This window comes from Chaetodon auriga, chromosome 11, assembly GCF_051107435.1.
Source record: "Chaetodon auriga isolate fChaAug3 chromosome 11, fChaAug3.hap1, whole genome shotgun sequence".
Lineage (NCBI taxonomy): Eukaryota > Metazoa > Chordata > Actinopteri > Chaetodontiformes > Chaetodontidae > Chaetodon > Chaetodon auriga.
This window is the reverse complement of record NC_135084.1, coordinates 21149551-21175323: the sequence shown is the minus strand read 5'-3', so window position 1 is coordinate 21175323 and position 25773 is coordinate 21149551. Positions and strand designations below refer to the sequence as shown.

General features: G+C 40.2%; 1 long non-coding RNA gene across 2 annotated transcripts in view; it reads right to left on the bottom strand.

The window, feature by feature from the left end:
• Positions 1-3256: 3256 nt before the first annotated feature.
• The window catches only part of LOC143328371 (uncharacterized), a 73632-nt gene continuing 51115 nt past the window's right edge, over positions 3257-25773 (bottom strand). For both annotated transcript variants that reach the window (XR_013077807.1, XR_013077806.1), the window contains 2 exons: positions 15927-16039; positions 3257-4361 (listed from right to left, as the gene is read on the bottom strand). This is a non-coding gene — a long non-coding RNA (uncharacterized LOC143328371). The remainder of the gene's footprint in view (positions 4362-15926; positions 16040-25773) is intronic.

Sequence of the window (25773 nt, the reverse complement as noted above, 5' to 3'; positions counted from 1 at the left end):
TTTGTACTAGAGTATTTCCGGTGATGCTACTTTATACTTCTATATAAAGTACTTTTGGCTGCACTGCATTTATCTTAGAGCTGTGGTTGCTTGTCATTGAAAATCATATGATTAAAAAAAAAACACTTTTTAAAGGATTAAACCAGTGGTTCCAAACTGTTTTGGGTCATGACCAAAAAAAAAAAAAAAACAACCCCAGAAGATGCTTTGCTCCTGAATCATCTTTACTGCCACAGCAGGAAAATGCTGAATTTAATACTGTGACATGTAAGATGTTATCAGCCACATGGGCCATGTTTCTGCTTAGAGGGTACTTGATAATACTTCTTTAATTAAATAGGATTTTGAATGCAGGACTTTCACTTGTATTGGAGTATTTCTACTATGTGGTACTTTTACTTAAGTACAGGAAACTTTTTCTATAATTCAACCTCACTGTTTCAGTCCTGCTGGATATTAACTATGAGGGCACTTTAATATTTAATATTTCTATTTATTATTCCATAAAACGTCTTCGTCCTTCAGGTCGCTTTGGTGTCAGGTGTGCCGTGGTAAATCTGAGCGCTCCCGGTCGAAGCTGTTTCAGTTCTCAGCTTGTTGGATGTGAAGGAAAGAGGTCATTTTGAAGCTCCCATTCTGCAGCCTTTCTGGAAAATGTAATGACATGAAAGACTGCAGGGAAACGGTCGAAAATAAGACATTTGTGGACCAGATGACACAGTAAATCAGTGAACTGATGGACATGTGTTTCGTGCTGTTGTCACGTGACCCACAGCGTTCACATTATTTCAGCTTTGTTGACTCGGTCACAACACTCGCTCTCTGATCTCCATCTGTATTCTGCGTCTGCTCCTTCCTGTCTGTCTCAGGCCGCGCTCACATTAACACAGATTAAGTCTGAAAATGAGGCTGGCGTCTCCTAAAATGCTGTTTGCTGTTTATGTCGGCTCTCAAGAGTGGAGGGAGTACACGGATCTTTTACCAAAGCAAAATTAGCAATACCACAGTATAAAAATACTCTGTTATTAGTGAAAGTCCTGCAATAAAAACTGTAAGTACAAAATATTGTTTGAAGTACCATTTCAGAATAATAGATCTATTTCTAGATTAGTGTTCAACATTTTAATGATCAACTGATAAAGGTGGGGCCGGTTTTAATGACTTCATGTACTGCAGGGGAGGCTAATCTAAGATAATACATCAATTTATTACTTAATTGTTATTTGATAGTAATAATTTGAATCTGCCAACTAAACTTAGCAAATAAACACAGTGGAGTGAAAAGTGCAGTATTTGCCTCTAAAATGTAGCAGAGTAGAAGTGTAAAGTAGCAGACAATGGAAATACTCGTGTAAAGTACTCGTACCTGAAGATTGCTTTGTGTGAAATGAAGAAAAAGAGAGAAAATATTCAAGTTGTTCAGCATTCGTGTGGACGTGATCTCAGTGAGCAGCCGAGGCCAAACTCTGCAGGGAGAATTAGGTGCGCCTGCAGACGCAGCATCGATAAACAAATTTCAGCCCTCTGCACAAACAGCTCCGTCTTTTTGATGTGGTCGTCACTTTGAGGCTGAAACTTGTTTTTTGGAGGACAGAAAATCCGGTTCATCTCAGGACAAACAGAAGGGCGCTCCTCCGAGGAGAGGAAAATCTTTCAGGCATGATGAATGTTCTCACTGATAACCACATTCTGAAATTTAACAATGTGGCTTTGCAGCCTGAGGGTCGTGGGGCTCACTCAGCCCATAAATGATGACCTGTTAATAGTTTGAAAACACTGCAGTGTTACTCAGCAGTCACTCTCAGCCACAAGTTTAATGATCAACAGTTTATTGACTCAACCATGAAACCTCCACCGATGTTCGAGTAAAATCAATTATTTTGTATTGTGTTCTTTTAAGGAGGAGAGAATGATGTATGCTTTAATGTCTTTTTGTTGACATCTGTTATAGAATCAAAATTTCCTCAACTTACATAAATATTTGGAAATAAATCATTCGAATTTGACGTTTTTTAAGTCTCTTCCTTTAAACAATCCCTTTCCATTAATTTGTTAAGACAGATTCATCACAGCTGGACTCCTTTTCAGCTCCACTTCACTGAAATCAGTCCAATCGTGCCAGTTTGCAGCTCTAGAAGTGGAAACTTTCCACTACCAAAACACAAAAGCAGCCACATTGTCGCTCTAACATACACAACCCTCGATTCCTAAAACCTTAGCACACTGTGTAAAACATAAATATAACAGAATGTGACCTTTTGCTAATCCTTTCTGACATATATTCAACTGAAAACAGCACAAAGTCAATATATTTATTGTTTTTCCTCACCAACTTTGACTGATTTTTGTAAATATCTGCTTATTATTATGGGACAGGAGCAGCTAAAGACTGGGAAAGATGTGAAATGCTCCAAAAACACCTGTTTGGATCATTCCACAGGTAAACAGGTTCATTGGTAACAGGTGAGAGCATCATGATTGAGTATGAAAGGGGCATCCTGGAAAGGCTCAGTCGTTCACTAGGGAGGACGGAGTGAGGTTCACCACTTTGTGAACACATGATTGGATAAAGGAGAGCACTGTGTGGGCTCAACTTTTAAGGAATCGGGGTCGTCCTTAAAAATCTGAGGAAGAGCAGAGGACCCCTGCCGTGCCTCCATGTGTAGCCTCTGTGCATGTCGCCTCCCTCCGCCTTTAAAATAACTTTTATATTCCCTGTTAAAGTTTTTCTCTGCACAAACTGCTGCCAAAGAGAGAAAATATTGATTTATCCTTCGAAAACAAAAGTGAGTCATGTGTGTGGAATAAAGAGGTATTAATTGTTTTTTATAAGCGTGAGATGGCTGTAAAAGCAGTTTTTTTAGCGCTCCGGGCTTCGCAGAGCGTTAACAGTCCTCGGAGGGAGTCAGCTGATCACCCTGGAAGCCAGCAGGCTGAAATTCAAATGATGTTTGAGCTCAACTCCTAAATCGCGATGATTTGCTGCTTTTATTTGTCTTGTGATTTGACTCTTGTGAGTTCTGGATCTGAGGATGTCACCTTGGCCTCAATGATGGGAAAATTCACTTTATGCCGACATTTAACTCAGCAAACGATTAATCAAGAAAGTAATCAGATTGGTCCACAATGAAAATGGTTGTTAGCTGCGGCCCTGAACAATGTCGTAATTAACAAACTGATGACTGATCTGTGTTCACGGGCGCGTGAGGCGCTGTGAGTGCTTTTCATCCCATTAGAAAACAGAACAAGAGCTGGATTTAACTGAGGTCAGCGTTAATCTTTAAGTTGGTTTATTTTGATTCTGATACAGACATGGTGCATTATTCACAACAGAGGAAGAACAAATTCATTCAGTCACTCGCGTGTTTCTTCAAGCTGAATCACAAAAATCAGATAATGTATCTGTCTGAATTACAAAAGTTTGACCACTGATGAGCTTTAAACGTCTCAAAATGAAATGAAAGAAATCAGTGATGGAACAGCTGTGAGCACAAACAGTTGTCGCCTCAAACTGAAGGGTGTCCATGCATATTAAAAAGGTCAGACACTGCAGTACATTCACACCTTTCAAACTGTCCTTACACCACATACATGCATCCTTTGTTCAGCAGAAACTCAGCTATAAATCTAATACTTCTGTTAATTTAAGCATAAAGCTGCCAAGAACCAAATTACAATTAAAATGACACAGCTGCCTATTGTTTACAGACACAAATACAGAAGACAAATGCAAGAAATATAAATATAATGGACTCTATTTAAGTGACTGAGTGTGGCTGTAAATCAGTGAAAATATTAATAATTCAACGTTTAAAAAAACATCTGCACAGATAAATGACATCAGCTGCAACTGGTTTTCTGAACCTGTCTCTACATGACATATAAATAAAGTTGTGTTAGTGTAAATAAAAAATGCGCAGGCCTCCAGAGGGTAAGTAATCTTTTACTTGTGTGTTCACCACCAGCTGGGATTTCAACAGCACCAGCATGACTTCACTGGGTGTGGAGATTTAGCTCCACAACAGACCACAAGCCGGAAAGCCGGTTTGAAAAGCCAAAAAACCTCAACACCTGGACAATTAACAACACCATCAACCTCCTGCAGGTGTTTTATGGTCATCTGGTGCAACGTGACAATAAAAATCTTACTTACTGCCTTTTCAAACCTCTTGAATTTGTTCTTCCTTTCAACATTTGAGCAAATGATTCCCTGAGGCGACTTTATTTTCTGCCAAGACCCAGCAGCTGCAAACCACGACACACAGGCACCTCCTCTTGTCGCTGCCTGTGGTCACCGCTCGCCAGCCTCCCATCTCATGATGATGATGTCATGACCCCAAACTGACTCAGCGACATTTCAGCTGGAACAGAACAAGAGAAAAACACTGTCAGGATGCAGGAGAGGAGCACAGGAAGCAGCGGGGACGAGCCTAAATGTGGGAAAGTGACGATGAAAATGAGTCAGGTGAGACGTTGCATTCAGTGGCGCTCAGGTGGTGGAGGCATCATTAAGTGCATTACAGGCCTACTGTGAGCAAATAAAACACAACAGGCTGGAACAGACGGTGCACAGTGCAACACAATGAAGTGTCAGCTTTTATTGCCCGCAAATAAAAATGTATTGCAAAGCTGCAGAGAAAGAAACACATTTTAAGTCCCTTAAAAATAAAGGATCAACCTGGATTTAAAGCTAAACTGTCCCTCAGGTTGTCCAGTAATGTCCAATCAGGTATTAAAACAGCCTATAATACAAAATAACATGTTAATTAAGCAATGGCCTGTTTGAGCTAATGCTCATAATGGCTACTGGCACCAGTGCTGCGTTACGGTCATAACAAACAGATGCACCAGAATCTGGACTGCGTTACTGGGTTTCTGGTAAATTCCGGTAAATCTTGGGATTTTTTTTTTCTTTTATATGATTGAAGTTCTCGGCTGGTGTTCTGAGATAAATGAGCTGTGTTTAATATGCTGTTCTTGCTGTCACACACGTTGCTCTGTGACTGAATTTACATTAAAAACAAAAGGAAACAAGCAAAGACACCAAGCTTCCTTAAATTCTCCCTTCATTAATTTGTCATTAGATAATTAAATATATGAATATCTAATGTATAAAACTGAATATTGCTTAAAGCTCCCTCTTCATCCTCATGAATAAACTACGGCCTACAAACACAATACATGGATTTGTTATTGTGGTCAAATCTGAATTGTTACAAACAAGCATCAATGCATCCGTCTTAAGAGTCCCTTCTGCACATCAGGCGTCCCCCACGAGCAAAACTTTATCTAATTATAGTAAAAACACACTTTCATTCACTTCCATAATTACTGCCTTTACAAATATAAATACAAGTCTAGACAGAAATCAGCTTGGCGAACGTCAACATGTGATTTCTTTACTGCAACACTCGTATTTAATAAACATCTGTGTACAATGTTCAGCGTCATTGCAGCTTCCTGCTTTAATTCCAGACTTTCTGTCCGGTTTCTGGACCAGACTGTTGACGTGACACAGGACACACACACACACACACACACACACACACACACATACACACTCTCTCAGCGAGGCAGCATCGACGAAAACAAAGGAAATGTCGGGCTATGATTTTGACTAAAAATACACGTTAAGTCACAATCCAGAGATGATCTTCCCGCTCTTATTAAACCAGAATTTTATTTCTTTTTCCTTCAACATTTTGGTCACAGACGGAGGCTCAACAACAGCAGAAATTAGGTTTAGGCACAAAAGTAAAAAAAAAACAAAAAAAAAAACAGCTAATCCTTTCTTTGTTCGCTCATTGCTCCAGACTGACATGTGCTCCGCTGTGGTATTATTCATTGGTGAATGTGTCTATGAGTCATATTTATTACATTACAAATCTATTTTTAAAGTGCCTTTTTAACATCTGGTCGGAACACCTGATAAAAGATTAAGCTCCTGTGGGAACTCATCTACAGCTCATTTGTCCCTGTAAAATAAACAAAAAGTAAAATCACATGTAGCTGCAGGTACATTTCCCTGTGTATACAGTGTACAAAGGCAATGCTACTTCTGTTAGCCAGCTAGCAACTGCACGTTATTGTCACAGATTTGTTGTGAACATACAGCATCACGACACATTAAGTATTATAATTTACCACAAAGCCTGAAAAGAATTACATGTCTGCGTCACTCCGGTCGAGCCGTTTACTCTTTCTTGATTCTTCTTCATGTGTTCTTCACTTTGGCCTTGCTGAGCTGAACTTGCTAAATTTACATATTTGCATTTTGATAGATGGAGCAAAGTGAAAGAGGACCAGGGCCAATTAAAATTCCTGCAACCGTAGCTCAAAAAGGCATAATTTACAGTGTCAGATTTGCTTTAAAGACTAATAATTAGGCTCGCTTTGATTTGACCACGCTTTGTTTAGTCATGATTGACCCCGTCTGCCCAGTCTAAACCGATTAAAGCAAATTGTGCTTTTCTTTGAAGCTTTGCCTCAGTGGTAGAAGAGCAGCGCCGCACACTTTTGGCCATACAACAGACAGTAGGACCTCCTCTCCAGAGCTTTGTGCATCACTGGAAAAGATGAGGCAGACAGCTGTTTGCAGACATTTACACATTTAGGCTTTTAGCAGACCATGTTGTGGAGCGCTTCCACCGACTGTAGTGTCAAACAACCCAAGTGAGATGTTTTGATTGCGGATGAGACGACATGTGTTTTCTCTTTGTGCTAATCTGATCACAGAATATCCCCGTCATCATGTGCTCATGTAATTATAAACAAACCAACCCATAGACGTCACATACAAATGTCAACTTATCAGCACAACATGTTGATGATTAGGAATTTCTGCTCTGTTGATGTGTGTCTTTGTTTGTTTTTTGAGGAGAAAACTATTCAAAATTTGGTGAAGAGTACATAAATATTCCTACTGCAGTCTGTTACAATGCACGGCTAAAACTTTTAGAGCTTTTAAAGTCTTATTTTCTCAAAGCAGGGTATAAAATCTTACATAATTTCAACCCTTTTCTCGCAAAAACACAACTGTTTTAAGACCTGAAGCGTCGTTTCATGATTCAAGTGCAGAAGAAGATTTGCCTTCTGTGAAGATTTAACAGCTCAAAAACAGACAAAAATATTTGTTAAAATGAGACTAAATGTACACACACGAATTCATCCCGTCATCTGTGGCAGACACAATTAAAATCCCCAGAAACAGTTATATAAATACACGTTCAGCAAACACATACACAGCCATGTTTATGAAGACAAATCTCTAATTATCTGCTGACCGACAGGCTCTTCCCCTGAGGATGAATGTCTTTCGCCATCTTAAAGTCCCATAGGTGGACACTGTGATAAATTACAGTCTTCCATTTATAACCCAGCGTCTTTCCTCACGCCGTGGCCATTACACCGAGCACGGGCCAGACAAATTTCTCAGCTTTGGTGTCGCTGTTAATCATTCTGTTAGGAGCCGAGGAGATGAATGAGCTGGCTGCCCTTTTTAAGTGGAGTAGCACTTAGTTTCAGACTCAACGTACAGCTGCGAGAGGACGCTTCAGTCCCACTCTGAGTGGGTTTCTGGTGTTACATTTTAGTATTAGATGTCACCGTCTGCAGCAAATGAAAACAGTCTTGAAAACACAGATTTCAGAGATAAATTTTGAAACGTAAATCCCAAAAAAGCCCTGAAGCTCAACCTGCTCAGCAGCGAATCACCTGCAGCAACATTTGACCCACAATCAGCTTCTCTTCAGGCATAAACAACTGGATGGCCGTCTTTAACGCAGGACAGGGATTAAACGGGGCTGCCCTTCACGCCGGTGATCTTTCTCACTCAGGACAATGACGTATAACTTTGATGAATAATTTAGCGCAGGGACAGGATTAACCAGTCTGATGGATGACTCTGTGCTTTGTCTTCCGAGCTGCATTTAGCTCCGTCTCACAGCAGCTTTAAACACTGAAAAGGAAGCGACGGGATGCTTTAAAAGCTTGTTGCTGCTTATATTTAACAGAAAGCAGCTCCACTGACTGCCTTCATGCAGAAGTGGATTTAATGAGATTAGTGACAAAATCAGCTGATTTAATGCAAAATGTGGATTTCCATATAGATCCTAATGTGTCAGAGCAACATTCATCTACAGTATAAGTTTGAAATACTACTACTCACATTTTTATATTTTTTTTGGTGTGGTTTTATTTTTATTTTCATCCTTATTTCAATTTTATTTTAAATTCATTTGTATCTGTTTTTTTTTTTTTAATTTTTTAAAGTTTTAAAGTTTAATAATTTGAGGTTTATCTAGAAAAGTTTGATGAGCCTTCAATCAACAACACTAATACGAAGGGATTTTTTTTTTTGAAAGGTGGATAAAGTTCATACACGTAAACCCTGAATAGGAAAATCCTAATCTTAAAGATATTTTGATGTGTTAATGCCACATTTTCATTGGCAGGATGGAAAAGGTAAGGAAAGCTCTTGTTATTCCATGTTTGGGGAGTTGACGCATTACTCAAATGTCGTTGCCTCATTGCTGACCTTTATACAAAGCCTTCATTGTGTAACATATCTGCAGCAATTTATTCATTATTTTTTCAAGTGAAACAAAAATAGCTCTTTTTTAATTAGCTCAATTGATTGCATTTGTGTTACTAGATTTAGGAAGTCATGGTGGCTTTGCAGCCAGTTTGTTGTCATTTCTGTATTTTTTTTTTTTTTTTTTTTTTTCTGGAAATTTTGCAGCTGTCAGAAATTCCAGACTTACAACTGGGACGTTAACGTGAGCGTGTTTTCTTTTCCTGACTGGCCTTCATGTTATCACAGTCTGAAAAATATAACATTAATCATCAGATATATTCAACTGAAAATTAGCATGCAATGCTAACAAGCAACTTTTTAAATTCTGTTCATTTTGCTGTTTTTGAGGCTTTTTTTTATTTATAGTGTGGCTGGAAAGAGACAGGAAAGGGGGACGAGAGTGACAACGAAGTGGTCCGGGGTGCAGTCGAACCCGGGACGCAGCATCGAGGCTAACGCTCCACCAGGTGAGCTAGTTGCTCCCCCTCGTAACTTTCTGAACTACCACTGTCTTGTTTCATTGAAGACAGATGTCCACGCTGTTTGGATTAAAGATTTGAGCAAAGGGTAAAACAGCCAATAACATAAAATGCCTTAAAGCCCAGATCCTTGCTACTAACTGACAAAAGACAACCTGGCAACACAAATTCATCCACTACCTAATTAGCCTCGCTGTTCCTCCAATTACTGCCTGCAGGCTAGTTAGCCTGTTGACCTTTCAAGATCATTAATTAGAAACAAGAAAAAAAATCAAGTCATGGCCGTTGCACTTCTTCTGTATTTATCTGTTTATTTATTCTATTTAATTCATTTTGTTTGGAGCTTCTTATTTGAGAGTTTTACCCACATTTCTGTCCTCGGGCCTGCTTCCAAACGGTAGCCGAGCTCGTATCTGACACCGGCTCTCTTCATGCAGCCAGTGAGCGTGAATACAAATTGCAACTGGGTTGAAGATCGAGGGCTACGCCATGGGTCTGAGTGTGACGTCTATTCATCAGTGGTGAAAGAAGATTAACCAGTTTGATGTATGAGTCGATGTTTTGTCTTGTTGTCTCTTTTGATTAAGTAGAAACCTGCATCAGCGTTAAGCAGGTTTAAGAGTACTTAACACCAGCTGTATGTATTGGCTGGAGATCAAAGGTGAAGACGAGGGACTGCAGTGGATAAGTCATCCCGCTGACAATCCTCTGTTCCACAGCCCTGAGTATCAGTCTTACTGTGGGTGAGCTTCGTACCGTAGACACTCCACGGCCAGTTTATCGGGTTCATCTGACTAAAAGTAATGCAATAAATCCTCTATAAAGGTCATAATGCTCAGAGAGGTGCTGAATCAACGTCATGGTCTTTGTGGAGGCTGCAGCTTGTGGTGCTTTTAAATTGAGTTGCATAACCTATATAATGTGTATATATAAATATAAAAACACCTCTTAGCATAACATAGGACATTTCAACAGCACCACAAAGTACAGTCAAAATAACCACAAGGATGAATCAACACTCATTTCTTCTTTTTATTAATTTGTACTTCTAAGGATTTTTGTCAGGCAACTATTAAAAGATAAATGAAAGAAGAAGAATAAAAAACACCAATGGCTGAATGGGCTAAATGAGGGTAAAGTCAAGTCTGGTGGATATTTCTTCACAAATATTTACTCTGCAGATAAATTCGACGCCCGGTAAAAAGCTTCCGCGCTGCAGTGCGATCAATTGAAGATCACACCGACGCCTGTTTAGTTTTCAGAGCTCAGAGGAGCCCGTTTACACTGAGAAGACACCCAGAAAACAAATCAACGTTTAAAACTGACTTACTGATCCTTCGTGATGAAATGAAGACAAAGCCGCCTACAGCAGCACAGAGAAACCACACAGAGCATTTAACGTGGTGCGTTCATCAAAGGTTCGAAAACACCAGCTCACCTTAAAAAGCCTCTTTGCAGTGTGTGTGTGTGTGCATGTGTGTGCGTGTTACCGTTATATAATTTCTCTGCTGTTGCCTTGTCATCCTCCTGCCTGCTCTATGGTTTACACTTTGTTGGTAAAAGTTTCAAAGCTTCATGACAAAGATGTATTGATTATATGTATTCACATATATAATGATTTTGTTATTCAAATGAGGCACTTACAGAAACATCCTGCGCTCAATTTACTGACTCAATCCAAAATATACTGAAGACAAATCTGACAGATGCCACAGCTCGCCATGTTTTAATCTTCGGAAATGTAAGAGGCTGTTTTCTAAAGTCCTGTTTGATACTCTCAGGACTTTCCAGGATATGTCCACATCTAAAATACAGGATAGCTTTAATGCCATTTATGCACGTCACACAGATTTATCTGGTTAGAAATCTCCTCTCTCCCATTTCCTTCTGATTAGCTGCACAGTGACCAGTAACTCCTCCATAGGTCGAAAACTTGACATGTCAGAGTAAGAAAAGCACAGGTGGAGATCAGAAAAACAATGGCTGCTTCAGGTTCACACTCTCATCAGGACACTTCAATTAACACCTGTGCTTTACCTGCTCTAAGACCTTTTGTACACACAGACATGTGAGGACTGACAAAGTCAGCAGTGCAAAACAAATGACTTTAGAGTCGGAGTGAGCGATTTACTCCCCGCTGGACGGCTAACAGGCCGCTCGCTCTTTCACATTTCACGGGAGAGGGACCTCATCTGCTGACTGGAGAGATGGATGTGGAGATAAAATGGCTGAGCCCAAAATGGGAGAGGTGGGACATTTACTACAAATTCTGATCTGAGAGCGAACACACACACACACACACACACACACACAGCTGTCAAAACAAGTCAATGAATAGAGGCTCTTTTGCACAAGACTGCTAAGAGGGAAAATTTACATCTGCTGCTTTTGTGCTGTGTGTGTGCGTGTGTGTGTGTGTGCGTGTGTGTGTGTGTGTGTGTGTGTGTGTGTGTGTGTGTGTGTGTGTTGGCCAAGTGGCCGTGTCCACAGTGAGCACAGGGAAGACGACTGGAAACATGCTGCACTTTCAGTTTCCACTCAGTTAGCACACAGATGCACTCAGACTCTCACGCACACACACACACACACACACACACACACACACACACACAGAAGAGAATCAGTTCCAATAATTAAGTGAAGTCTCTGTCAGACAAAAGGTCTGCATCCAATTTCCATTTTTCAGTTCAAAGGATGAAAATCACAGCCGTGAACAGTCACAGTCTCTGCTCTCTGCAGGGGTCTCCATCTTGGTAAAGACCCAGCCGACTGTGCTGAGGGGAGGGCAGAAACGACCTTCCATCACCCCTAATTATAAAATCTAGATATTATTCATTTAGATTTCACTCCACAAGAGATGCTGTCAAACATGCAGGCCAAACCACCTGCATCAATACCACTCTCATATCTGTGTGGTCAATTCGTAGCTGTAGCCAGTCGCTAGTTAGCTTAGCTTAGCATAAACGCTGGGAACAGGCACCTCTAAAGCTGACCGATTAGCACGGTGTATCTTGTTTGGTTAGTCTGTAGGAAAACAAAAGTATAAAATCAACAATTCCTTCGAGTTAAATGACGAAATGCCCTCCAAAGCCATCAACTGTTGAAAACTAAATCTGGCATAAGATGTGACAATGCTGCGGTTCAGGTTTGGTCACAAACAACTTGTTAAGGGTTAGGGAAAGAGCACGCTTTGGGTTAAAATAAGTGCTTGGTTAAGGTTAGAAAACCAGCATGTTTCGGTTACAGTTGCAACTTCGTTAAGGTCAGGGGACCTTTGTTGTCACAGATACAGTCATAACCACTTGGACTAGGTTAGGGAGGGATTGTGGTTGCACTTTAAAAAAAAGCTGACTTTAACAGGAAACATGGAGTCGAACAGCTGGCAGACTCCCACTGGTTTTGGTCCCATCCATGCACCATCTGAAATATCACTCATTAGTCCTCTGTGATCCAAACCTGTAACCACAGCTGAGCTGAAGACGACTTTTAATGAAGCCTGCTGTATAAACTCAAGATTAGAAAAACGCCAAGGTACGCAGGAGATTTATACTCTCTGGAAAGCCAGCATTTTGGAGTAATAATGTCTTCATCTCAACGCAATGATTGAACACATTCAGCGGTTTTGTTTACATGCCCGCACTGCCACCATAATCTGAAGTCTGAAGAAGACAACCGTGACATTAGCATGTACCAATAATCCTCTCGCGTTTGAAATGTTGTCCTTGCAAATGTTCCAACAAACTGGCAGAAAGACATGAGCCGCTGCAGTTAAACAACACCAGCAATTTCATCACACTTTAATAACTGCGATGAAGGTGTAAACATGTTTTGACTGGTCTTCATTGAACCCAGTCAAATCTGAGAAGTGCAGGTGCCGGAGGTTTGCTGTGATACAACCCTGATTCCACAAAAGACAGAATGCAATCATCTGCAAGCGGACTGTGTTTACCGAAAACAGTTTTACAGAGTGGCTGAGCGTTTCCAGGACGCCCCTTTCAGACCCAATCATGATACTATCACCTGTTACCAATGAGCCTGTTTACCTGTGGAACGTTCCAAACAGGTGTTTTTGGAGCGTTCCACATCTTTCCCAGCCTTTAGCTGCCCCTGTCCCAACTTGTTTGAAACGTAACTCAGAATAATAACGGAGATATTTACAAAAATCAATGAAGCTAACGACGTTGAATATATTGTCTTTGTGCTGTTTTCAGCTGAGTCTATGTCAAGAAGGTTTAGCAAATGATCACATTCTGTTATATTTATGTTTCACACTGCTTTATTGCTCGGCGGTGATCTCTGGTGGCCGTAGTAATTATGACGGGGTCAAAGGAGGAAGTCAGGTGACGTAGTAAAAACAGCAAGAAAGTCTGCATGAGGAGGAAGATGGTGAAACCAAAAGTCAGTGTTTTAATTTACGTACGTAAGTTTCAAAACGTACGTTAACGGTACTGTTTTTAATCCAAACAATGATCTTTTCCTAAACTGGTTTGTTGTCTAAACCTAAACAACCTGCGAAAAGACGATGAATATATAACCTTGATGAAAGCTAAAAGTGCCAAACGCAGCATCCCTCCAACCTCATCTGTAGTTTTCTGAATGCCTCGTCAGCTGCTGTTAGTAGCTGCTCTACAGTTCTCGGTTCTTGGCATCGTCTCTGTTGCTATGCAGTTTCTCCCCCTCGTGTATAAAGCCCCAAGCACACAAACACACACATACTTAAACACACGAGCTTCTGGTGTTGACACTTGCATTTTTTGCCCTGTCTGATGCCACGACACTTATAGTATTGATCATTAGGACTTCGTGATGAATGGATGGAGTCCACTTTAGCTAATTAATCTGAGCCACTGCAGCTGCACTCACTGTCAGTCAACCTGCGCTAGAGACGGGGAAACGGCTGAAATGGTAGACGAGGGCGGATAGCTGAAGGAGGGGAAGGAGGAGAGAGGAGGAGGGAGGATGTGGCATTAGATTTGGGTTAGGTGTTAATGAGAAGCTTGCAATTTGGGGGTTTTTTCACATGCCTGAAGGAAGCTGCAGTGAAAAAATACCCTTGTGATGTACTTCCAGTACATATTTTCCTCTGTAAAAAAAAAAAAAAGGTGTTGCACGTAGAATTCTATGCTTCAAAATGGTGTTTTACCTCTACAATGAAAGTCAAATAGTCTTAAAATAGTTTTTTGCATTTTGGCTCCAGGTAAGGTATTTCTTCATCCTGTTAGAAATACCTCAGTCCACAAGACGCATTATTGCTGCAGTAGAGATGGAGGCAATGACCGAAACTGACAAAGTAGAGCCATCACTATATTGTTCTCAGTATAGTGATGGTTATATCTGTCAAATCACTGACTTCAACCAGCAACTGAAAAGACGACAGCCGATGAAAATCCAGAGAGACACTGGGTCGTGTTTGAAGGTAAAACAACATATTTGATCTCCAATTAGTAAGTATTAGACAACAGCTAATGTTAATATTCAACCACCTCCTAGCTAGCATGTCTATTTGATGATATGTTGTGATAATACGTGACAACTCTGTTACACAACACGAGAGGAAAGATGTATTTATTTAAGCCTGGAAGCGAAATGCACTGGATTTGATCAAGCTTACAACATAAGGTAACGCAAGGTAAGGTTCCCGCCAAAGTGCTTGAAACACACTTTTGTGTTGGATGTAACGCGTATGAGCGTTATGCAGAAATGTGTGTTCCAGTGACTTCATGTTAGCTAACTTACAGTGAGAGCCTGATTACACACAGTGTGTTTTACGTCCAGGCACAAGGAAATGTGTCCAAGACATCAGTTGATATTTCAGGACACTTTTCCATCTGGATCGTGTGACCGGAATGTTAGCTTGGAAGTGGCTAGCATTAGCTTTTATCTAACGATAGTTAATGGGTCATCAAATGTGTTGCTTTACCTTGAAATATAACCTGATGTTCTTCCGGATTTTCATTGTCTGTTGTCAAATTGCATATGTTTTTACGGCTTGCAACCTGGAACACAGCAGTGAGCTTCAAATGGACAAAATCGACAGGGGAATCCATGCTTATACGGTCACTGTGAGCACGAAAATGGCGGCCGGCCAATTGATCCGTATATATTTAATCCAGTTTATTATGTTTCACTGTGTAAATTTCAAGTGCTTGTGGTCTCCTCTATAGTTTTCTACGAATTTCAGCTTTCATTCTATGCAAAGCGCTGCATGGATTTAGTCTATTTGCTTGAAGGGAAAAAATAGCAGAATTGTGAACAGAAGGTTATTAGCACACGGACCCTCAGCATCACTGTGCTCCTGCTGGTTAATCACCAAGACTGCTAAAAAGAAAAACATTCACAGGCAACTGCTGGAGAAAAGACAATTTAGTCAAGATTTGTTGTCTTGCTCAATGGCACACATGCACACACACACGCACATGCACACACACGCACACACTGTATTTCCTTCAGTCACAGCACCATCCTGCTGTAACCTGCATACAGAAAGTGAGAGACTGTGTGGGAGGATTGTTTTGTAACCCAAATGGAGTTTTTACAATGCAGGTTTTAGAGATTTAGGCCAAGTATCACACACTTGACAAGACAATTGAAGTTATCGTGACCTTCAATATTTACCTATAAAACAAAGATTAACCACAAAACGAGAGCGCGTGCAGAGATAGAATTGAGGCGGCCAGCGGCTCCCTGTTTCCAGAGTTTAGGAGCCTTCGTGCAGGTCTCTGTTACTAAATGTAGTATAACTCCATCTAACAATACCCAAGCACAGCTGACACACACAACAGCAGCAGTTTGGGATTTTGTCAGATAAACATGTTTGATATTATCAACAAGGCACTGATCAGACTGCCACTTAAGACTTGTAAGACTCCTACCGGATGAGCTGTGCTGAGGTGGTTTCCCCAGCGGCTGTCAGGATGGGTGAATGTGGTGGAAACCAGCCTCATAGTCCTGCGGTGAAGCAATTTCTCAATCCTGCGTCTCAGCCCTGCGAAAGAAAGAAAAATCCCCATTTTAACAAGTCACTTAGTGTTTAACTGAGTACTAAAATGCATTCATTTATTTTTTTTAGTCATTTAAGAACTTCTTATCTTACTCCACTGGATTTATTCTTTCTACTTTCATAGAAAGACGTCTCAAAGGCTGAACACGAGGTCAGGAGTTTTTCAATGCTGCCGGCTAGTTAAACATATTTTCTTGTATTCATTTGGCGTTCAGATCGCTCTCTGATACCGTGAGGGTGTACTTGGAGAAGTCAGTCATGCACAGAAGCAGAATGCAAACACAGTTTTCACACCCAATCAAAGACCTGAATTAGCATTGTTCACTTACACCTCTCCATACACGAGTGAACAAGCCTACAGCATTACTGACACATTCAGTTCTCCATCAATTAACGACGACCTGATCATACCTAGAATACCACTTATTCTCAGTCTGGAACTACTGTGTGATTTATGATTTGAGTCAAAACATTTACAACTTTTAAAACATGACTGTGGATCATCACGCTGCGGAGACCTGAACCATCTGAGGAGTTTAAGGCTTCAAATAAAATGTTGCCCGCATTGTCTCTTTGATGTTATCACTTTCTTTGGCACTGGTGATCACACTCCTTTCAGCTGACTCATGAACATCTCCGTATGATTGGTGCAGAGTTTGTGTGGAGGCGCATGCACACACACGCTCTGCACGTTCTTACTGAGAAATACCCGTTTCCATGCGGAAATTCAAATCACGTTATAGATCAGAGAACAGCTGCTAAACTGCATCTACATCCGAAACAAAGAAAACTGGATTTTTGAACTCCCTGAACTCCACTGCAGCGCCGAATTTTCTTTTTCTGAGATACCAAGATGCCCTCAGCGCTGGAATCGTCGTCTTTCACATGTTAACCACTGAAAGACGCCGGATGAGTACGCCTTGTTTCATAATTAAATGAAACATGAGTTAAATACGCCTTTCAAGTGTTCTACAACATCAGTATGTCCAAAGATTCACGTTTCGGACGCAAAATGTGTTATTTTAATATCAGAAAAATGTTTTGAACATTTTTATCTGGGTCAGTAAACACATCAGGAAAAACAAATACATCTGGATCTGCACTACTGCACACATGGCAAAACTCTGAAAACTGTAAACAGGTTTTGGAGATATCCCTCTAACAATCGGCTGAAAAACATGCCCTGAAAACAAACACACCCCTGACGTAGGTAAAACTTTAAGCTCTGAAATTGTTCAAATGTTGTCAACAGTTCCCACTTTTGCAGTCCAGGAAAACAAAGCTGAAGCCCCGAACGTCTCTACATGTTTCTGGGCCATGTGAACCCTGGTTTTACAGCGTGTGTGCACACGGTAAGAGCTCGCTCACCAAACTGCATTTGTTAGTGTATTGTTTGACACATGAGGCAATGTCTGAAAAGCCGTCCCACACACAGGAGACAGATGCAGAGAGGCCTTTGTGTGGGCAGCGTTTTGACTAAACCTGAAGCCTGGTTGTGCATCTGTGTGTGTGTGAAAGAGAAAGAGGGTGAAAGAAGATCTGATGTGGGTGGTCAACTTTTAATCTCTTATCTTTCAGTTTTTAAGAATATTTATTTAAATTCAGTTTGGCATCACTTATATCCGTTTATACCTTTTCCTCACTCGTCTGCAGCGTGCATGTTGAATTTTGTGCTGCTGCAGCGACGACTGTCCCTCAAGGATTCATAATAAAATATAATATTTATCAAAGTGTATTAAAATAATAAACAAAACTTGTGTCACCTTCATCTCTGCCTCGCATCTTTATTGCTATCGTACATTTTGCGCTGGAGCATCGCACGTCCTCTGCTACCACACATCCTTATTATTAGATAATCTATAGATAAATAGAACACACCTGCAAGTTGTTTTCACCTCCCACTGTCTCCCTCTCTGTCAGCTTGAATTTCAAGTTTTCGTCTCTCCTTTCTCTCATTCTTCCTCTCTCTGTTTCTTCTTCCCACACTGTTTTGAACAGTCAGTCATGTGATGAAATTCAGCCCGGGGGTCTCTGTCTGCACCAGCACTCCCGGCACTTCACGGTTCAAGGAACCAAACCTGAACTGTTATTAAACATAACTTTATCCTCAGTCAACCTTCAGCCCAAACCGGTGCTCTTATCTTAAATTTACTCCATGACAACAGCAACAACTGCAGAAGATTTAAATCACATTATATGTGAAGGTGTGTAGAGTCAGAGTGTTTTCACAGCGCTGAGGGTTAGTCAGGGTGATTCATGATGATGGAAGAAGAGAGAAAATAAGCAGACTATTGTTCACTTTACGCACGAAAACTGACAAATACCTCCAGATACCTACCAAACCAGTTGTAGAAATGCTCATTATATCGAGCAGTAGCTGCTGTCATTCCACTAGCTTTTGTGAATTACATGAGTGACTTTTCCTAAGTTTTTAAAAAAATAATGATGTGTCATAGAGGCTATGATATGCTTTGGTTTGCTTTCTCATCACAGTTGCTTAAAGTTGTTTTCTTGAGCAGTATTTCAGAGTGTGTCTTGTGAAATTCAGCTCAAACTGCAGCATGAACATTAATAAGCTTCCTCTTATATTACGACTTATTTTGCCACAACTGCTGATCCTGTTGTCTTACAGCTGTTAATGAAAAGCAATGCTGACAACAACAAAATGATGGCTACTAGTGGACTCAATATGACTACTTTTACTAGCACTAGTCCAACCACCATTACTAATTCCACTCCTATTTCTCAATGTAGGACAGTACACACTTGGTCACCCTGCAACTGAGAAAGTGTAAATACAGCCTTGTGTTTTTACAGGCATGGAAACAGAGAATTGCATTATGGCGTCTGGTTGTTTTATCGTCCCCCGGCCTCGCAGAGCTGAGTCAACCTCTGAGCATAAAAGCTTCACATGGGAAGAATTTATCACAGACACATAGTGAATGAAAAAAAAATGCAGCCGTTCCTGTAGTTAATCAATATGAGCTCCTGTTCGCTGTGCATTGTTTCAAAATGAACAAGAGATATGCATTAACACAATCTGCTAAAACGGGTGGAAAGTGACTGATTGTTCAATGTACCCTGAAGGTAGCATGATTCAGCTGTATATGAAGCCACAGCCTGGAGGCGATTATCTTAGCTTACCATAAAGACCTGAAGCAGGGGGAAACTGCTAGCATGTCCGAAGCTAAATGATAACTTCACATTCCTGCACTGTTTTAAAAATAATAATCTGATCTAATAGAAAGAGGGATGAGGCAAAGAGTTTAATAATTCACCACCTCTTAATTTAGAAAAGCAAATGGAGAGAAATCCCGTCTATGTGGTCCTACAAAGTCCTACAAGTTTGGGAGAATTGAGGGAAAACCAGCACACAGATCAGCGTCGGCTGACCGAAAGCTCGGTCATCATCACACATGGCAAAGTCCACCTCCCGCGTCCTACACACAAAGCATCGAATGTCGCAAATGTGTGCTGATCCAAACGAGACACGTGCTGAAGAGGACACGTCCCTTTCGACAGCAAACTGAGTCTGCGAGTGAACACAGAGGCCTCCGGTAAAAATAGCATGTTGCCTGGTAAACAAAGCGGCTTCAAAAAGGAAGTGAGAGGTTTAATATCAGTGAGCTGCTGAGGCGGCGGAGCACAGGGAAAATCCAGTCAACATGTTTCAATTCTCAGTACACAGCCGACCGCTGTGTGTTTACATTGAGCTGGGGTTCCCATACAGGTCACTGGCAATGCCTACAGCAGACTGATTCCTAGAGCAAAGCACGCAGTGATGAGCCACTGGGAGGGATGTTCCTGGGAAACTGTGGTGCTGCACACTGTTCAAAATCCTAAAGACTCGCAGCAATGCTTCTTGTCTATATACTGCCTTTGTTTACATCTCGATGTGCTTCCCATATTATTATCATCACCAAACGTTCTCTGGTGTGCCCTCACACACAGTAACATCAACCAAACAGAGACAATGAGAACAATATATTACAAGCTAACTTTAGGTTAAATTGTGTGTTGCTGCTTTTCAGCATCTCATCTCAACTTCATGATGCATCCACATATTTTAACTTGAAGCTGCTCCACAGATTTACTGCATTGATGTCGCCGGCAAACTTGTGAGAAACAGTGGAAAAGTCAAAATTGAATCAACAGAAGCTGCGATAATAATCAAGCTGGATCCTACTTCTCCCATAATGCACCTGAATAGTGTCTTTTCTTAGAAGATGTACTATTAAATTGCACTTTAGGAGGCTACAGTGTAGTGGTTTTGGTGCCTAAAACTAACCAAACTGCGACTGTTTCAAGCGTATATCACACCTGTACACCTGTCCTGTAGCAAAGTGCATCCAGAGACAGACCTGCTACTAGATTACGTGGGATTATGTGGGATGATGCTGGCTGTTAACTTCAAATACCATCATCAGCACCACTGACACGATGCACCACACCGACCATGATCTCTCACACTCTCACACACACAAACTGTGCATGTGTGGTAACTCTGAGTTGATGTGGAGAGCTCTGTAAATATTGATAGAAAGGATGTGTTAATAATTAATAATGGGTACAAGTGAGGGTTGTTGCGTCGTAGTTCTGTTCTGGCATGTTCCACATTTGACAAGATTTGACTTTCACGTTACAGCAGCTAAAGTGTTGTGCAATATCCCCATTGACTAAATATGTAACGCTCAAACAAACCGTCCATTTGACATCATGCTCCAGTTTCTGATGATTGAGGAGATGTGATAGATTTGGCTCTCAACTTCAAGAAAATGAACATTTCTACCAAGAAACCTGCTCACTAGGACAGGATGAAAGCAGTTATTTCCACTTTTGTGAGTCACACAGCACAAAAGTAACAAAAAAAGTACAGAAACTTGACAGAAAATGGTGATCATCCACACATTAGACGATATAGTGATCCAAAAACCAGTAAATTATTCCCAAGGGTCTGAAAAACTACACTACATAAAAAAAAAAAATACTAAGACAGACATGAAGAGTTTCTCCAGCTTCAGCCTGTAAAATGAAATTATGAAAATTACATTCAAGGTTTTTAGAAAGAGTGAGTTCAACACAATTCCCTCTGAAAAACAATTATTATTCAGGAGAAAAAGAAAATACTTCATATCATGAGAGGAGCTGAGCAGCCATCTGGAGTAAATCATTCAGAGCAAAGAGTTCTGCGACTGCTGCGCTGCATTCACACTGATATCACTTCCTCCTTGTTTGGACCTCACTGCTGTACGTGTAAAAGTAATAAGTGGCTGATTTTGCAGTTATCAATATGTTTTCTTCTGACCTCATTAAAGCCCAATATGTGCAGAAGCACTGAAGTGGTGATTGTTTTCTCTTTGGCACAAACTGCATGTGACAAAATGTGAAAATGAGCACAAAGTATTGTTATTACACCAATTAAAGAAATATTAAATGTGTGTTAAATGGCCAAATATATATTGATTTATTGATTCACAGACACAGAAATGTATTAAAATGTATGCTGTACATGCTGCAAAATCAAATTACATAAATCCAAAGACTCCAAGACCCCAAACAGAGCTGATGCTTCATTTTCTGTTGTGACATTAAAACATGTTATTAGTTTAAAATAAAGTCTACAGCCAATTTTCATAAAATCAGGAAAAGTAATGATGTATCAGTGTTTATTTAGGCTGTCATAGAGGGGCCGGGGTCTCCAGGACCCCCCAAAATGAATGAAAACATCACCAAACATTAATATGAGCCAACTTTCAAAGAGCACAAATCTTAATCCTAAAAAAAGCTAGAAACCAGGCTGCCTCTTAGTTCCTGAAAAGTGAACTTGTGGGAGATGTGAGGCTTTTATTTGACGTCAACAGAGCTTCACATCTGTGTCGAGTGAGTCTTAAAGCATGAAACTGAGTCTGCAGCGATGTGAGCGGCGATCTTCAAGCACGAAATCTTGTCATGTGCCTCAAACAACGATAAACAGTCTCTGATTTGAATGTGTAAATGTCAGCCGGGACAGACGGATGATGAGCAGAGAGAAGAGGGAACAAGCTGTTTCACACGTCCACATGCATGCAAATAGATACATACACAGTGCTACACACACACACACACACACACACATACACACATACTACCTACATGCAGTGTTAAAGTATAACTCATAGTGATAAATACTGCATTATAAATTCACACATATGTGTAGATGGATGACAAATTAAAGAAGAAATATCAACAAAGTCAGTGAGGTGTTGGTCCATCGCAGACCTCCAGAGCAGCTGATCGGTATAGATTGTGAAAATCAATGATCAACACTATTCTTCTAAAACATATTCCATCATTTCTTGTTTTGATGATACGTCCACAGTCCTGTAGAGGTGTTAAACTGGGTTGAGATCAGGTGATTGTAAAAGCCATAACGTATGATTCACATCCTTTTCGTGAAAACAGGTTCTGTAGAGGAGAATCTGCATGTGGGACGGCTGCAAACTGCTAGAATCTGTGGCTATTCTGAGACGTACAGGTCACTGTTTGTTACTGATTATTAGGAATATGTCATATGCTCATCGTTTTGGTCAGCTAACAGTAAATCTGTGACAGTTTGGAGGTAAAATGGGTCAAAAAAACCCAACAGGAATATAAAACAATAACACTAACGGTGGCTGAAAACAAGCAGCTGGCACTGAGTGCATTTTTAAACCGGTGATTTCAGTGTGTATGTTTCTCCTGTAATTTCACTCATCTGCATCTGCAGAGAAACAAGTACACACACTTCCTGAAGCACATGCACGGCCAGAAATGAGCGCGCATGCAGGCACACATGCGCCGACATAACGTTATTAATAATAAATAAAAACTGCACACATACACACACGACAAAGACAAATTACACACGTAAAAACACACACTGACAAAAATACCTACGTGTACACACAACTGAACGTACACACACTCACAGAATCACACAAGAAATAAATGAGGCATGTACACAAGTACACAGTAGTAGTATTAGTACTAACAATAATTGCATATGCACACATGCTCTATATAAATATGTGTTCTGTAGTACATAAACAAATACTCAGAACACGTGTAAAAAAAAAATACACATTAATAAAAATATGTAGACACACATACACACACACACACACACACACACACACACACACACACACACACCAAATCCACAATCTGAAAAAAATGCACATATTCACAAATGTACACACACAAGCAGATATTCATTCATGCACATAGTAGTAGTAGTAGTAGTATTAGTAGTAGCAGCAATGGTGGTAGTAGTAGTAGTAGTAGTAGTCATAATGGTAGTAGTAGTAGTAGTAGTCATACTACATATACATATGAATAGGGTGCATACTGTACACACAAGGTAAAACGACAGAGGAGCATGAAACGTACATGTACACACAGACTCATACAAAGACTGTACAAATAAACACACACACATACAACTGCAAGTACACAAACTTATAGAACCACGCACAATCCGAAATAAAGTACACATACTGTATGTTTATATATAGTAGTAGTGCAATAATAATTACATATGTACACACACTGTACACACACTTAGTCTACAGTACATATCAACACACAGAAATATTATACATAAAAAAAGAAACACAGCAAAAATACTACATGTACACGTACACCTAGAGTTGTACACATACTGTACAAATAAATGCTCAAAAATACTGCATGTACATACACACACATACACGCAACTGCAGAAGTACGCACACTCGGGAAGTAGAACCACGAACGGTCTGAAATAAATATACACATTCACAAACACATAAACAAGTAGAAATACATACACATGTAGTAGTAGAAGCCATAATAATAATCCTACTACTATCACCACTACTATTAATAATAATCATAATAATAAACGTACACACATGCACACCATACATGTACTCAAAGAAAACAAAAATGTGTCAAAAATAAACACACACACATTCACAAACACACACACAGCAGATATTTGTTCTCACTACTTTGTACTAGTAGTAATAATTCTGATAAAATACATACACACATACTGTATACATATATTGTATACATATATGTAGTATACATATATATGGAATATATGGATGTGGCTTTAAGACGAAGGCACAAACCACACGTGAAAAAGACACACTATAAATACTCTATATATACACACAACTGCAGAAGTACACACACTCAAAGACCCACATAAACAGCAAACATGTAAAGACACACACACACACATCCACACTGACAAATATGTGCACATGTACACACTAGTTGTATGCATGTGTATGTACCTGCACTGTATGTGTATGGGTGTGTGTGTGTACTCCACTGACTCGTATACTTACAACTGAAGAAGTTCCCTCACAGAACTGCATGCACTGTCAGAAAGAACACACACGCCCACACACACACAAGCACACATACAATATGTTCACACACACAGACGTAGTGATCGTATCATAGTCAAATCATGCACAAATGCACACACACTGCACACACACACAGTCTGACTAAGACATAAACACAATCAGAAATACACACACACTCAAAGAACCACACACACAGCCACATACGCAAATTCACCAACACATACACAAGTACACATCATACATTAGTTGTGATATTATGTTATTAAGTACATACACATTTGCACACATGCTGACAAAGGCACAAATACATGCACACATAATATAGAAATATCTGCACACACACTCTCAAAAAGCAGCCATAAAAATACACACACACACACACACACACACACACACACACACACACACACATATATATACTCTACACACATACTCATACACACACAGATCAATACATTTAAGTAGCTTCATTAACACACACACACGGAACAAGTTAGTGAGCTGATTAGTCAAACACTCACTGATGGCAACAAAGTGATGCCACCCACGGACTGTGAGCACGCAACGCTGCCTAACTGAAACCATAAACATGTTTATATTTATTCTGCCTCGTTTTAGATCAGGAAGACTCAACAAACAGCAACATTTAATATCTTAAATCCACCAGTGCAAGCAGGCATTTTCAGAAATCTCCCTGAAGAGAGTGACCGGGCTGACAATTAGGACTAAAGCCAAGTCAAATGCAGCATTTAGTGTTTGGCTTTTAATGATTTCTCTCACCAAAAGAACAAAAACCCACACAGTACTGAAGGAAATATTTAACCAATCACCTGGGTTGCAAGAAACAGAAGAAAAAAAGAGAAGTGAGTCAAAATAATTATAATTTTAAAGCTAAAACCCTCCATTGAATTTTAACATGAAGATGAAGACCTTAAGCTGCACTTGAGTCATCAGCAGAGTCAAACGTAGTCGACACACCTACAGTCAAATCAGCAAAAGCCGCCAAACAAAACATTCAGCGTCACAAATTAAAGTGCAGTCACATCACCGTCACATCCACGAGAATAAATACTGTCGACGTTACGTACGATCGTGATGCAATATCGTCTCTATTGTCTCATTTTGAAACTGCTCGTCTCAGTCACAAACAAGAAATTATCAAACGGCCACGAAGGAAAGCAGAGGAGAGACAGAAAATGTAAAAATATGCAAATGCCAAAGAGAGAAATTGTTCATTTAGATGATTGTATGATCCTGCTGAATTCTCTCTCTTTATTCTTCCTTTGAGCCGTCTGACACACAGCAGCCTGGTGATACCCAGTCACCTTCACTTCACCC